Here is a 16,558-nt window from a genome sequence, read left to right as displayed (position 1 = left end):
CTTTGGGAAAACGTGGGGTCTTTATCCTAGCAAGGTTCTATGGATCTACACGGCTATGAGAAGACCTATTATCACCTATGCATCAGTGGTCTGGATGAGTAGACTCTCTTTCGTAAGAGTCAGGAGGCCATCTGTTGCGTCGGAGCTTTTCCGACTACTTCACGCCCGGCATTAAATGCTCTGATTAGTCTACCACCACTTAATGTTGTCGTCCAAGGAGAGCCCTTGAAGGCCATCTGCAGGCTGAAACACAATGGGAACTGCTACGGCCCCTGTCCGGCATTGGGCAACAGAGAAGGTATGGACTTCGATCCTGCGATTCTCTCCATGCCCCTTGACTCCATGCCATCAAGAGTCGTACTTGAAAAGAGATAGAGTGTAGTGCTGGCAGAAGCTCAACTGTGGTCAAATTCAGAAAATGAGCCTGACAAAATTGTTCTCGCATTTTCGCGTATGGCTCCATGACCAAGCACGGTTCCGGCTCTGCGGTCTACGTTGAATCCAGCGGTACAAAAGTACACTTCGCTCTTGGAATGCATGCATATGTGTATCAAGCGGAGGAGTATGCTGTTCAAGAAGCGATGGACTATATTGTGGGAAATAATAGAGCGTACAACCATTACCATTACCATAGACAATGGCGACGAACTTCAAATGACCGTCTCACTGAAATCATTACATAAAATCGAAGAAATTAACCACCTCACCTTCAGCAACCACTTCAAGTGCTCCCAAATATGAAATATTACTGACCATATAAGCCAAAAGCAAATTTCCTATTAGAATTATTTAAATAAATTTAAAGAATTTATGCTTAATAAAATAGCGACAATAGGGGGCGAAATAACATTTACAGAACAAACTTACCAAATAAACAAGGACATTTCACTTTTACCAATACCACCATATCGATGAAATTGGGCAAATAATGTTTTCTAGCAAACTAGGAATATATACAGAGCATGACAGATGATTTTGACAAATACACAAATATTAAAATAGCCGCCGCCTTACACGATGATAAAATCGTAATAATTCTTCAAATTCTTTAATACTGAAAGGAACTTCTATCCAAAATGATATTTTAGTAGATTCCCAACGTAAGCAAAAAATCAATTATATTAATACCTACGAAATACTAATAGATTTCAAAACAAATATTTTTGATGTAAACGAGAAGAAGAAGAAAAAATTGAATTCAAATTTCTAATGAATGCATTTCTAGTATATTAAACTACGTGGAAGCATACTGCGATATGCAAACATTAGATGAATCAATCGTAATCGAAATTCTACCTGGTACATATAAGAGCATATACAGGGTGGGCCAAATAAGACCTACTAATATTAAGCACAAACAACTTTTTTATTTTTTGACATATTTATTCTTCTCTTTTTGTATTATAGGTTATAATTGAATTGTTCGAAATTTATTATGGATCCCTACAATACAACACAACGTGTTAAAATTATCTAACTTTTCTATTCTTGTCAACGATCAATTGTTTTAACGCAGCGTAAATATCGGCAACATTTTTTGATGTCAGATGAAGTGCATTTCCATTTAAATGGTTATGTCAACAAACAAAACTGTAGATGGTGGGGCTCTGAAAATCCAAGGGCAACACATCAACATCAGTTGCATCCATCTAAATGTACTGATTAGTGCGTGGTATGGCCACTAGAGTTATCGGTCCATATTTCTTTGAAAATGAGAATGAAACGCCGGAATCGATTTCAGGAGCTTCTTACAGACCTGGGGTGAAAGGCAGATCGCCGCCGCGTTGTACACCCTGGATAGCGCCAAATGATCTGCGGCCTGTACGGCCTTTTGGACTAATCCTACTTTTTTCTACGATTTGGAATCTTTCTGAGTGGTGGTTGCGGCATTCTGCCACCTGAGAGTGTTAGGGTGATACTTAACAGAAATGGCTGGTGGGCAAATGCTGCGACCGCCTTCGTCCCGGTAAAACCTTGGCAGGCCTCGGAGTATATTCCAAACCCGACGCCATTGGGCTGGCGGTGTAGGTGCGGTTGAGATGACTCCCGTCTTTTCGTCCGGTCTGGCTCTGAACGCATGCCTCATGAGGTCACACGTCAACCCTCGTATGGCCTCCCTGCTGCGGCATAGACAACCATGGGACCCCTAAGGGACGACTACAGTTTACGGGCTTTGGATAGCGGCTTCGAGTGGGGACCCACTTAAAAAAAAAATGAATACCAATACCAATACAACAAGCACAACACCAAAAAAATCAGGTGGTAGCGGGAACTCGGAGCCAAGTCCTAAAACCATCTCCCGTAGGATAAGAGGGGCGTAATCGCCTCTTCGCAAATTCTCGCGGGGTACAACCCCGAAGGCCGAAGCTCTTAGTGGCAGCAAATTGTCGGAATCGACTAATAGGGCAGAACACAAGGGGGACCCTGAGGGGAGGTCGGAACCGACTTCCAGCAAGAACGTGGGGGTCACAAGCGGGAGCCTGCTTATTGTAGGTAGGGGACTGCAGGCGGAACCGTCTGCGTTTCCTAATTTAACGGCTCTGGATGGAGTGGCCAGTACCAGTAACGGGTCCTCCCTCAATTTTCCGGGAGCTTCCGGGTTGCCAATTCGGGGACCCCCTGTTAAACTTAAACGGCAGGCAGGGCAAAGCAAGCGGTCCTTCTCCGACCTTCGTCTTGCTACAAAATCCTGGAGCGCTACGGCAACGAAAATGTTTCTCAGCTATCTGGCCTTAGTGGGAGAGGTGTGGAAGGGAGCTAAGCTGAAGGCGGTGGTAGGGACCCTACTTTCATTACTGCAACCAGGAAAGAGGTGCTGCATCTTACTCTGGCCTCTTCCTCATTGTTACACCGAATTTCCGATTGGAGGGTGCTTAACACCCACTCCTTCTCGGATTACTGGTATATTAAATTTTCTCTCACTGAAACCCGTCCAAAAAGGCCCTCCTAGGGAAACTGAGGAGAACGGACTGGGATTTATACTAGGAATCTGCTGAACCTTCTCCCCGAAGCACCAAGGGAAAATTTAGATCTCTCGGAGGGAGCGACTGATAATCTGATGGAGATCTTCACTTCAGCTTGTAATAAGGCTTTCAAAAGCTCCTGTTTACTTAGAACACTCCCTAAGGAGGAGAAACCGCCTTGGAGGGCAGCTGAGCTTTCTGAGCTTAGGGCTTCGTGCAGACGCCTCTTTAATAGGGCTGAAAGAATTAAGTCTCCCCCTCAGGATGGGAACTGTATAAAGCAGGGCTAGGAATCTATAAGTCCGAAATTATGAAGCCCAAGAGGGACTCTGTCATGAGTCTTCAAGATTTAGACGAATACTCACGAGGAGCTGGACTCCCTTGGGATACCTAATGGGTGAATCGGGACGTTGGGCGATGAGCGGCGAGGAATCACTAAAACTGCTTCTCGACGCTCATTTTCCGACCAATACGGTATCCAACAGCACCAGCTTGGGAATTACACCAATCTTTCTTCAGAACCGGGGCTGCCTGCTGGATGAGCACCGCTTGGTTTGGGCCATTGGCTCCTTCGGGCCCTTCAAGTCACCTGCTCCTGATGGCATCATACCTGCCCAACTGCAGAAATCTGCGGAGGTGTCATGCCGCTGGCTGAGCCCCATCTATGCGAGCTGCATAGCCAGGGCCTATATACCGGGATCTTGGAGGGCTGTGAGGGTTGTTTTCATACCCAAGGCTGGCAAGAGCTCACATGTTCTACACATAAGAAGCGAAATTCCTCGGGTTCGTTTGTCGCGCACCCAACATCCTTACTGTAAAGGCAGATCAGTGGAATCTGCCCCGAACACAATTGTTAAGGATATTGAGGAATCCCTGTATCAGAAAGAACTCGCAGTTGGCGCCTCCCTCGATATTGAGGGGGCTTTTAATAACGTTCTCCCGGAGGCAATCACTAAATCTGTGGGCAGGCTGAGGGTTTGAACCGACCTTTCCAGGTTCATCTACAGAATGCATAGCGACAGGATGGTCGTGGCAGAGCGGTGTTCTCTCACCATTTCATTTGATCATTATTATCAGTGACTTGCTGGAGGAGCTGGTGAGTAGGGGCTGTAGGGTGATTGCCTACGCGGATGATGTGGCATTAATTGTTAGAGGAAAGTTTATAGATACCCTGTACGATTTAATGCAGGGATATCTGAACGTAGTTGTTCGATGGGCAGCAGACTGCGGCTTATAGGTGAATCCTCTCAGGACGGAGCTAGTCCTTTTCACGAGGAAATATAAAATACCCAGAGCTCAACTCCCCTCGATGGTTGGCGCTCTGTTGGTGCTTTCTGACAAGGTGAAGTACCTAGATCTAATCCTTGACAGTAAGCTAACGTAAAAACCCAACATTGAGGAGAGAGTAAGGAGGGCAACAATCCCCTTGTATGGATGCAAGGGCGCAATTGAAAAAAGATGGGGCCTCTCGCCTGGAGTTGTATTTTGGCTCTATAATACCATAATAAAGCCAATCCTGTTATATGGAGTCGTTGTCTGGTGGAACTCACTGGAGAAGACGACATCAGTTAAAAAGCTAGAAAGAGTTCAGAGGCCTGCACTCATTGGAATCAGTGGGCCGCTTCGAACTATTCCTACCCTGGCGCTTAATGTTATGTTAAATGTGGTACCTATAGACATTGCAGGCAGAATTGCCGCTGCACGTACCGCAATCAGACTGAGGGGCTCGGGCTATAAGCTCAATCTCACATATGGACACTCAAGCATCCTCAGAAACTTTGAGTTCATCCCCTCGTCGATGGATCAGTGTGTGCCTTCGCTTAGTATAAGCGGAACTTTCTCCACCCACATTCCACCAAGGGAAGAGTGGACCGAGGGCAACCCTTGGAGACAGGGCCTGGTTAACGTGTTCACGGATGGCTCAAAGTTGGACGGTAGGGTTGGAGGAGGAGTATTCTGCAAAGAGCTCCCCATCAAACTCAAATTCAGGCTACCGGATCACTGCAGTTTGTTCCAAGCAGAGGTGGCCGGAATCAACGAAGCAGCTGACTGGCTACTTATTTGCGTAATACCTGTTAAGAAGGTAAATATTTACTCCGATAGCCAAGCGGCAATTAGGACCCTAGGCTCTATGATTGTGCATTCGAAATTGGTCAAAGAATGCCTGGTCTCTCTCTCGATTGCATTAGAATTCTTCGATATAAAGATAATTTGGGTACCTAGTCACACTGACATTGCTGGAAACTGAGAAGCTGACGAGCTGGCTAGACAAAGGATCTGTGAGGTAGTGTGCCCGCGAAAGGAGAGGATCGGGATCACCTTGAAAACCTGCGCTCTACTCCTGGAAGGATGGGCTTTGCACCAACTCAGCGAGCGCTGGGCAAATACACGAACGTGTAAGGTCGCGAAGTCCTTCTGGCCACGTTTGGATAGGAGGCGCTCGAGGGATATTCTGAGGATGACAAAATCTCATCTCTCAAATTTTGTGGGCATCCTCACGGGGCACTGTCCGCGGGGTATACATGCCGTGAGACTCGGAATCATTTTGAGTCCTTTTTGCGTCAGCTGTATGGATGATGAGGTGGAATCATCTCAGCACCTGCTCCTCAGCTGCCCAGTTCTCGTGGGACTAAGATTCAAGCATATTGGTTCTCACTTTGTTTCTGCGCCTGCTGATATAGCAGTTATTGAAAACAAAAATCTGATGAAATTCTTCAGCAACATAAAGAGGTTAACACAACCGTAGACTGGTCACCGTTCGTAGTCCACATACACTCAACCTTCCCCATCCCTTTCCCTTTCGTCCACTTTTTTCCTTCACCTCTTCTCCCCCTCTTGCAATGGTATCACAAAGGATGAACCAAACTTCTTCGTCCAAGTGGGTCCACTCTCTGAGCAACCATCACTACCTAACCTAACCTACAGAACATTGATTGAAAATTTTTGACGGCCAAAGGCGGAGCAGAATCTTAGTTTGTGGTTTCAACAAGATGGAGCAACTGCGCATACTGCTAGGCAAACTATGGACCTGCTGCGTAGTGGTAGTAGGTCTTATTCGGCCCACCCTGTATAATTGGCGCTTACACACTTTTTGGGTGTTTAGGCGAGCTCTTTCTCCTATTTGTGGTGTGCGTCTCTGTGTGGTTTCATAAATGGGGGAACCTGCAGTATTAAGCCGACCCCAAACTGCAGATATTTTTTTATGAAGAGCTTTTCATGGCAGAAATACACTCGGAGATTTGTCACTGCCTTCCGAGCGCCGACTGATATTAGAAACAACTTTTTCTTCATTTTGGTGTTTCACGGAGATTCGAACCTACGTTTTCCCGAATTCCAAGCCATTCGGCTACGGGCGTCGCTCTAGTATACTAATATTTAAAAATTTATATTTCAAAGTCGAGCATATTTGTAACAAAATCAACATTAAAATAAACGAAAACTTTTTAGTAAAATTTAAAAATTGTGAAAGTAATGCAAGCAACAAAGCCTCTAGTAATGTCAAAGTAAAATTTTACTATCAATTCATTCTACCTAACGTTATAACAAAAGTCAAAGAAAATTTGAATACAACTTTCGAATACAATTTCCAATCAGTGACTAAACTAATCGCTTTGTTACCCAAGTGAGCAAAAATAAATCTGAAAGCTAGAATTTTTCTATACCGGCAAATAAAAACAACAAAACTTGCTGGACTAGTTCAACACACATTGTAACCAATAAGAACTTTAAGTGCATACTCACTGCACCAAACGTTGAAAAACAAATAAGACCGAAAGAGGAATTATCAAAAGAAAAACAAAAACCACTAGTGCAGTGTCAATCAACAATAGAGCCTGGCTGTGCTAAGCTCTACCAATACGAATAAACCACCTTTTATAGAAACAGCTTCAAATCAACCTCTTTTAGAATGGGATAAAACTATAAAAGGTCCACAATAGAGATGTTTTAATAGAAACAAAAAACCATATCCAAGCAAACAAATTACTTACTCTAACCGCCTTAACTAACGATATAAAAATAAAAATCACTGAAAGCAAAACTTTAAACTATACGAAAGGGGTTATATACTGCAATGGGTTACGCGGCATACCTGAAAACAAAATTCTAGAGGAAATAAATATCCAAAATGTGTATCAAGTGGAAAAAATACTTAAAAATAGTGAAGAAAACTGAATCATTACAGGTCTAGTAATCTTGACATTTGCCGCGACTTAACTACCTCTTGATATTCGCATTGGTTATGAAAAAATTACTATACGCCCGCATATACCCCGACCTCTCGGATGCAACAATTGTTTTAATTATGGACACACCTCTAAATACTGCAATCACAATAAAATCTGCCCCTTCTGTACTAAAGGCTCTCATTTAAATAAAGATTTAGGCGAACAATGTCTTAACCCAAAAACGTGTACAAATTGTTTAAAATCCAATTTAAGCCCAACTAACCCTGCTGCTATCGATAAGAAGTGTCCAATTTTTTTTAAACAACAGCATATAAAGTTGACAACAAAACTGCGTACACAATCTATCAAGAGCATCATACACATGCTCAGGCATCTTACGCCTCAGTCGCTGCCCCCCAACCTTTGGTGACAGAACACAAGCAAAATCAGCCACTCCCAACCGCATCATTACAACATAACCAGTACAACAACAATACGTACACACTGGAACGAATCATTAGCACATATAGAGACGTCATGATGGATATTGAAGGTGATATAAACCCACCTGCATCTTTATTGAAAGTAGCCCCTAAAGCCGCTACAAATAGTAACACTAAAATCTTCCCTAGGAACACATCACGTAGAATCATTACACAATTAAAAAACAAAAACAAAGCAAGTACCAAAACCAATTCTCCAAAACCAAAGAAAGCAACTTTAAGTGAAGAAGAGGACAGCGACGCGCTCATGAGCGACATATAAATTTAAGACCTATCAATATACTATACATACATATATATCTAACTTACATTTTTAATCTTACGTACATATATCATATCGTATATCATCACCCTATTTATAGCTTACTTATACTACATATAACTGTTTAACTCAAAATCCAGATTTTGTTGCTCATATTCATATACCTAAATTCCTATTCTTTAACTATGACTCTTAAAGTACTACAATGGGATATCAGAGGCTACACTAATAATTATAATGAGCTTCTATTGCTAATAAAGAAACATAATATCAAAGTGATACCATTACAAGAAACACACATTCAACTTAACTCACCTATTCCCATACCAATAAACTTCTCCGTACACCACCTCAATGCCTCCAACTCTTGCGGTGGAGTGGCAATTCTCCTACAAAAATCAATTGAGCACCAGTCCATATCAATGAATAACGTTTTTGATGCTATTGCAGTTAAAATCTTCTCACAAAATCAATTTACACTAGTCTTTACATATATTCCACCGAATAAAAATTTTAACCTAACCAACCTACAAAGCGTTCTTGAAATCCTACCAAATTCGTTATGGGCGATGTGAATACTAGGCACCCCGACTGGGGATCTACCCTCACAAATCGTAGAGGCAGAACTCTAGCAAATTTCATCTCTCAATCCAGCTTTATTATTCTAAACAATAACACCCCAACTCATTTCAGCCACACATATAGACATCTCAATCTGCTCACCAAATATCGCAAATATGTGGGAGTGACCACTTTCCCTTATAGTCTCCCTCTTCCACAACCACCAACCTAGTTTCCATACACAAAAACATTGATTTATAACAAAAAAAGCAAATTGGGAATCATATAGATTAAATGCTCTGAATAACTGCAGTAGCCGTTCTGTAGCACATAATATAAACAAAGAAGCTGCGAATATAAACAAAATTACATGCATCAAATTACACATGCATCTATTCCCAAATCTGACCTAAACAGATTCAAGCATAATGTTCCATGGTGGATTTTAATATTACAGGAATTGCGTGATAGTTTTTCTTGCTGGTGCATTTTGAAGCGAAACATTAATCAAGGTACTATAATGTGATATAAAAAAGCTAACGCCATCTTTAAAGTTATCAAAAAGAATATCAATGAAAAAATTTAAATCCTACCTTCCAACAGAAAATATATGGTCTAATATAAGACGTTTTTGAGGATTCAAAATAAGCCATGAAATCCACTGCTTAAATATCCCCAACCCACAGTACCCCAACCTTACAGACCGAAAGGAGATAGCAGATACTTTTTGTTCCCACTGGTCCAACTATTCCACTGATATCAATTTTCCAGTTTTATTCCAAGAGAGTAAGCACGCATCCCTCAACAGGCACTTCCCATCAACCACTGACAATAAAGCTTTAGAAATTGAAAAAGACATAAACCTCCTTTAATTGAAATCTGTTTTACTTAAACTTAAAGGTATAACGCCCGGGCTAGACTACAAAACAAGTATACTAATCCCTATATTAAAACCTTCATCTAATAAAACCGAAATAAACTCATACCCTCCAGTTTCTTTAAACGCATGCTGCTCCAAAGTCCGCGATAAAATTATAGCCAATATGTTATGGTGGTTTGTTAGTAATAACAAACTCTTTCATGATAACCAGGTTGGCTTCAAGCCAGGTAAGTAAGTAACTGATGCTTTACTATATGTAGACCATCAAGTTGCGGCCGCCCTATCTGCAAGAAAACACATATCTATTATATTTCTCGATTTCGCTAAGGCATATGACAAAATCGGTATCCACTCTATACTAGATCAATTGATAGAATGGAAAGCCGGACCACATATATGTAAATATATAAAGAAAATTATGACTCATAGAAAAAATTGTGGTCGAAGTAAACAATGCCTTTTCCGATACACTTACACTACATAACGGTATACCGCAAGAATTGCCTCTTTCAGTGCTTCTCTTTTAATAGCGTACAATTAGTCCAGTCAAAAGAGACAAAAAAAATAGCCAACTAAGTAATTTTAGGAGTATGCGAGTTTATGGTTTTATTATGTAAAACCCATCACTGTGAACGTAAATTTGAGTTTTCGGGGTCGGGGGTTGTGTCCCGCGGCCGCCATCTTGGAAATAAGGGTGCAACTGGTTTTTTGCGTTTATCTCGTGAATTCCGAAAGTTACGAACATTTTGTAAAATACTTTTTTGTAGACAATAATATTATCTACAACTTTCATTCAAAACTTTTTATTGTAATGGACTATGAATAAGTTCGTGCGGTTTTTTTTCGAAATTTGAAACTTTATTGACGTAAAATGGTTACAAATTTAATATTCAAAGTATTGTCCATCGCTTACTACTACTTTTTCCCATCTTTCTGGCAATTCACGGATTCCCTTTGTGAAAAATTCGGTCGGTTTTGCCGCAATCCACGAATCGATCCATTTTTTTGACTTCATCGTAATTACGGAAGTGCTGGTCAGCCAGGCCATGTTGCATCGATCGGAAGAGATAGTAATCGGATGGCGCAAGGTCTGGACTATACGGCGGGTGGGGTAGGACATCCCATTTGAGCGTTTCTAAGTATGTTTTGACCACTTGTGCAACATGTGGCCGAGCATTGTCATGTTGCAAAATAACTTTGTCGTGTCTATCGGCGTATTGCGGCCGTTTTTCTCGCAGTGCTCGGCTCAAACGCATCAATTGTCGTCGGTAGACATCCCCCGTAATCGTTTCATTCGGTTTCAGTAGCTCATAATACACAACACCCAGCTGGTCCCACCAGATACACAGCATAACCTTCAGGCCATGAATATTCTGCGCCGACGTCGATGTTGAAGCATGGCCAGGGTATCCATACGTTGCCCGACGTTTTGGATTGTCGTAATGGACCCACTTTTCATCGCCAGTCACAATTCGATGCAAAAAAACCCTTTCTTTTGTGCCGTTGAAGCAGTTGTTCGCATGCCATAAAACGGCGTTCAACGTCTCTTGGCTTCAATTCATACGGCACCCAATGGCCTACCTTTCGGATCATTCCCATGGCTTTTAAACGTTTGGAAATGGTTGATTGATCAACTCCCAAAGTTTTTGCAACCTCTTCTTGCGTTTGAGCCGGATCTTGATCGAGCAATTCCTCCAATTCGGTATCCATGAACTTTGGCGGCGCACCCTCGCGTTCTTCGTCTTCCAAGCCAAAATCACCACTTTTAAAGCGTGCAAACCACTTCTGGCACGTTCGCTCAGCTAGAGCATGCTCACCATAAACTTCCACCAAGATACGATGACTTTCGGCTGCTTTTTTCTTCATATTAAAATAATGAAGAAGAATTCCCCGCAAAAACACATTATTTGGCACGAAATTCGACATTTTCAAGTGTGGTAAAAATATTGTTGTTTACGCTTCAAATAAAAAACTTATACTGACGTTTGTGCCTTACGACAGTAGCTCTCCAATGAATGTTTGGAAATGTGGATCGATGGAATAATAATCAAGTTACGCCATCTGTTGTAAAACCGCACGAACTTATTCATAGTCCTATTAAAATTAATAATAAAAAAGTTATAAACAAAATTACGCGAAAAATTAAGGGATGAATTGTTTTAAAGCGTAATAACTTCTTTTTTATAGATTTTATGGAAAATATACTTAAGAGCTTTTTTATAGAGCATTCTTTTGTGAACATTTTTGTCTATACGTTTTTTCCGCTATCTTTATTTAGTCGTATGATTTGGAGCTGCTAAGCGGAGCAACCAATACATTAGCGAAGCGCGTACATGATTACACAGGCCGACAAAATTTAACCAACATTCAGACCCAGAAACCAGACTATATATTTCCGAAGGTTTATGATGCGCTGAATCCAAATCTGGCCTCGGAATTGCTCTATCTGCTCTGGTTTTGGAGATATCCTAATCTAAAAGTGCAAAAAACACCATTTTTGCCCATATTTGAGGTTATGTAGCCTTGCAGATGTTTTCTTTCACCAAAGTTAAAGGATGGCATCTTTAAATACAAGCCTTCTTTTTTCAAATGGCGTTTTGTTTGCTCAAATATCATTTTTTTCGCAGAGATATCGCATTTTGAAATTTTCATGTTTCTAAATTTTCCTACACCTGAAAATCGATTAAGATAACATAGACATGATATAGTCGATCACTAATTTTCTTGGGTTTGAGGGCCTGAAATATATGGATTAATAGTATGTAAATTTGGAGTTTGTGGGTAAGCCTGCTTGCGGTTAAGTGGGTTAGCCTGCTCGCGGTATGATAGGGGTGGTTTCTAGGGGTTAGGGCTGTGTGTGACTCGGTACCCAAAGGTTAGATAGTGTAGGGGTGTGGTGAGTCAGCACACTTATGATGTGAGACAAAATTTTAAGAAAAATAAGACTCAATTCAAGAAAATTAGTAATCGACTATATCATGTCTATGTTATCTTAATCGATTTTCAGGTGTAGGAAAATTTAGAAACATGAAAATTTCAAAATGCGATATCTCTGCGAAAAAAAAATGATATTTGAGCAAACAAAACGCCATTTGAAACAAGAAGGCTTGTATTTAAAGATGCCATCCTTTAACTTTGGTGAAAGAAAACATCTGCAAGGCTACATAACCTCAAATATGGGCAAAAATGGAGTTTTTTGCACTTTTAGATTAGGATATCTCAAAAACCAGAGCAGATAGAGCAATTCCGAGGCCAGATTTGGATTCAGCGCATCATAAACCTTCGGAAATATATAGTCTGGTTTCTGGGTCTGAATGTTGGTTAAATTTTATCGGCCTGTGTAATCATGTACGCGCTTCGCTAATGTATTGGTTGCTCCGCTTAGCAGCTCAAAATCATACGACTAAATAAAGATAGCGGAAAAAACGTATAGACAAAAATGTTCACAAAAGAATGCTCTATAAAAAAGCTCTGGAGTATATTTTCCATAAAATCTATAAAAAAGAAGTTATTACGCTTTAAAACAATTCATCCCTTAATTTTTCGCGTAATTTTGTTTATAACTTTTTTATTATTAATTTTACAATAAAAAGTTTTGAATGAAAGTTGTAGATAATATTATTGTCTACAAAAAAGTATGTTACAAAATGTTCGTAACTTTCGGAATTCACGAGATAAACGCAAAAAACCAGTTGCACCCTTATTTCCAAGATGACGGCCGCGGGACACAACCCCCGACCCCGAAAACTCAAACTTAAGTTCACAGTGATGGGCTTTACATAATAAAACCATAAACTAGCATACTCCTAAAATTACTAAGTTAAATCTTCTTTTGACTGGACTAAATAATTATGCACAATATCCCTTCACAAAGAAATTTCCTTTTGCGCTTACGCCGATATTAGGACTGGCTTAAACTCCCTATTTGAAGACAAAATTGGTGTAACTACTCCGGTATATCACTCTCATTATACAAATGCAAACATTTACATATCTGCGGTAAAAAAGAATGCATGTTCTCCATCCATTGCAACACCATCCAAATAATAAATGTAGCAAATTTAAGATTATTAGGAGTAATATTCGACAAAAGATACAATTAGAATGCACATATAACTCTTCTACAAAAAGTCCTACCACAACGACTAAATATATAGTATGTAATTAAGTGCCTATCTAGCTGGAAATTTAGTTGCAATTCGGCAGCTCTCATAGAAATCTCAAACGCTATATTAATATCTAAAATAGACTTTGATCTGTACCTTTACGATTATGCAGCCAAGCACGCCATAAACAAAATTAAAACTATTATCAACGCATCCATGAGGGCTGCACTAAGAGCATTTAGAACTACCCCGTCAACAATATACGTTTTCGAAGCTGATATACCCCCACTAGAAGCTAAAAGAGACTTTCTTTTAAATAAACTGGTCAAAATTCTCATACACAGTTATAATAAACCGCTTTTCAAAATTGTTCAAACATATAAAAGAAAGAAACTACCTAAAAGAATCCCTTCAGCAGTTAGCAAAATTATTCTGAACAGTAAAAAATTCCATATTCCATTTCTTCCCCTTAAACCTATACCAGGACTCAAACCTCAATGGTTGTATAGAAATATCATACTTCGCTCAATACTGAACTTCGTAAATACCAAAAAACTGATACACCCATTATAATATACCATCAAAGGTTTGCCTATATAAAAAAAAATCTCAGTATCCATACTTTTCTATTCTCAGACGGTTCACAAGTCAACAACATTACCGGAGTGGGCGTTAGCACTGAGACTGAAAACGTTCATATATCCAATTTACCAACATATAGCTCGGTCTACACGGCGGAATTAATCGCCATTAAATCTGCTATCGATCTCCTTAAAAATAAATAAAAAAATTAAACCAGTCTAACGGTTAGACGGGATAGAAGTGAAACCTTCCGTAAAACAAACTGAGAGAGAATGAGACGAAAGCAGCATTAGGGGCGGGATAATTATAGGTTCATTATAATATTGCTATAAAGTTCATATTTTATTTTCTTCATTTTATTATTATTCATCCTCAATGTTTTCAATTTCAACAAATGATACGAGTGGCTTATGATAGCTAAAATATGATACAAATGCTTTGGTTTCGATGTTGTCAAAAAAAAATACCCAAACGGACCGAAGAAACAGACTTACAAATTTCTTCCATTTTCGTCTACTTGTATTCATATAAAAATTGATGTCTCTTCCCACCAAAGCTAAATGTATTAGTACATTTCTTCTTGTATCTATTCAAGGCCGAAATCCCGGCGGTACTGCAATACCGGGCCAACCCGTGGCAGAGGTGGAGCAAGCCCCTAAAACACTCCGCCCATTCCCAAAAATCAGTTTAACATTTGTTGTCCTCCGACGGAGGATCTATCAGATGTTAAGCTGATAAGAACAGATACCACACTACCTAGTCAATCGATTTTCTAATAAACCTTTTGAGAATTACACGCTCACAAAAATTAATGTACGAAATATTTATACCGATTCACTTAAACTGACTTTCAGCATCTAAACCAAAAACTATTATGAGCGTCGTAACGCGTATAATACACACAGATACCACACTTTGATCTTAGGCATAAGGCCGAGAACCGATAACCATACACAACCAACAAACTACCTAGTCAATAGATTTTCTAATAAACCTTTTGAGAATTACACGCTCACAAAAATTAATGTACGAAATATTTATACCGATTCACTTAAACTGACTTTCAGTATCTAAACCAAAAATAGAAAAGCAAAAAACTGTTTTCAATAAATAATCAGAAATGTCCTACAATGCAAATTTCAAAAAAAAAAAAAAAAATTCCATTTTCGTCTACATGCATTCATATAAAAATTTATGTCTCTTCCCACCAAAGCTAAATGTATTAGTATATTTCTTCTTGTATTTATTCAAGGCCGAAATCCCGGCGGTACTGCAATACCGGGCCAACCCGTGGCAGAGGTGGAGCAAGCCCCTAAAACACTCCGCCCATTCCCAAAAATCAGTTTAACATTTGTTGTCCTCCGACGGAGGATCTATCAGATGTTAAGCTGATAAGAACAGATACCACACTACCTAGTCAATCGATTTTTTAATAAACCTTTTGAGAATTACACGCTCACAAAAATTAATGTACGAAATATTTATACCGATTCACTTAAACTGACTTTCAGCATCTAAACCAAAAACTATTATGAGCGTCGTAACGCGTATAATACACACAGATACCACACTTTGATCTTAGGCATAAGGCCGAGAACCGATAACCATACACAACCAACAAACTACCTAGTCAATAGATTTTCTAATAAACCTTTTGAGAATTACACGCTCACAAAAATTAATGTACGAAATATTTATACCGATTCACTTAAACTGACTTTCAGTATCTAAACCAAAAATAGAAAAGCAAAAAACTGTTTTCAATAAATAATCAGAAATGTCCTACAATGCAAATTTCAAAAAAAAAAAAAAAAATTCCCTTTTCGTCTACATGCATTCATATAAAAATTTATGTCTCTTCCCACCAAAGCTAAATGTATTAGTATATTTCTTCTTGTATTTATTCAAGGCCGAAATCCCGGCGGTACTGCAATACCGGGCCAACCCGTGGCAGAGGTGGAGCAAGCCCCTAAAACACTCCGCCCATTTCCAAAAATTAGTTTAACATTTGTTGTCTTCCGAAGGAGGATCTATCAGATGTTAAGATGATAAGAACTGATACCACACTACCTAGTCAATAGATTTTCTAATAAACCTTTTGAGAATTACACGCTCACAAAAATTATTTATATCAACATACAATATAACGCTTCGTAACTAAATAACTTTTAGGCCAGCGACGACAGCATGGCGCGGTAGCCGAGCGACTAGCAATGTGAGCTTCCGATCCAAAATCCTTGGTTCGAATCACAAGAAAAAATAAAAGTTATTTTTATTTAGTTCGTCGCTACGTTTATATCAACATATAATATAACGCTTCGTAGCCAAGAGGGTCGCTTTTTCGTTTCACTCCCAACGATTCTAAAAACCTGGAAAATGAATGTATTTTAACCGGATAACTCAGTTTCTCTTCATAATTGGTCAGGGAATAACAACCAATTATGAAATAATTAATTTTTTTGTATTAACTATTTTTTATAGAACCCCAAAAAGCCCCCATAAAACGAAAATCTAAGAAAAAATCGGAAAACAATA

The 16,558-nt window shown here is 39.6% G+C and overlaps 1 protein-coding gene, 1 non-coding gene and 2 pseudogenes across 2 annotated transcripts in view; all 4 read right to left on the bottom strand.

Annotated features, from left to right (window-relative positions):
• The window catches only part of LOC129249812 (calcium-dependent secretion activator-like), an 83,841-nt gene that overhangs the window by 30,817 nt on the left and 36,466 nt on the right, over positions 1–16,558 (bottom strand). The window lies entirely within an intron of this gene.
• LOC129251124 (U2 spliceosomal RNA) lies at positions 14,610–14,792 on the bottom strand (annotated as a pseudogene).
• Positions 15,267–15,449, bottom strand: LOC129251118 (U2 spliceosomal RNA; annotated as a pseudogene).
• Positions 15,924–16,117, bottom strand: LOC129250944 (U2 spliceosomal RNA). The gene has a single exon (XR_008582870.1). It is a non-coding gene; the product is annotated as a U2 spliceosomal RNA (small nuclear RNA).

Source organism: Anastrepha obliqua, chromosome 6, assembly GCF_027943255.1.
Source record: "Anastrepha obliqua isolate idAnaObli1 chromosome 6, idAnaObli1_1.0, whole genome shotgun sequence".
NCBI classification, from domain to species: domain Eukaryota; kingdom Metazoa; phylum Arthropoda; class Insecta; order Diptera; family Tephritidae; genus Anastrepha; species Anastrepha obliqua.
This window is presented reverse-complemented; position numbering and strand designations above follow the sequence as displayed.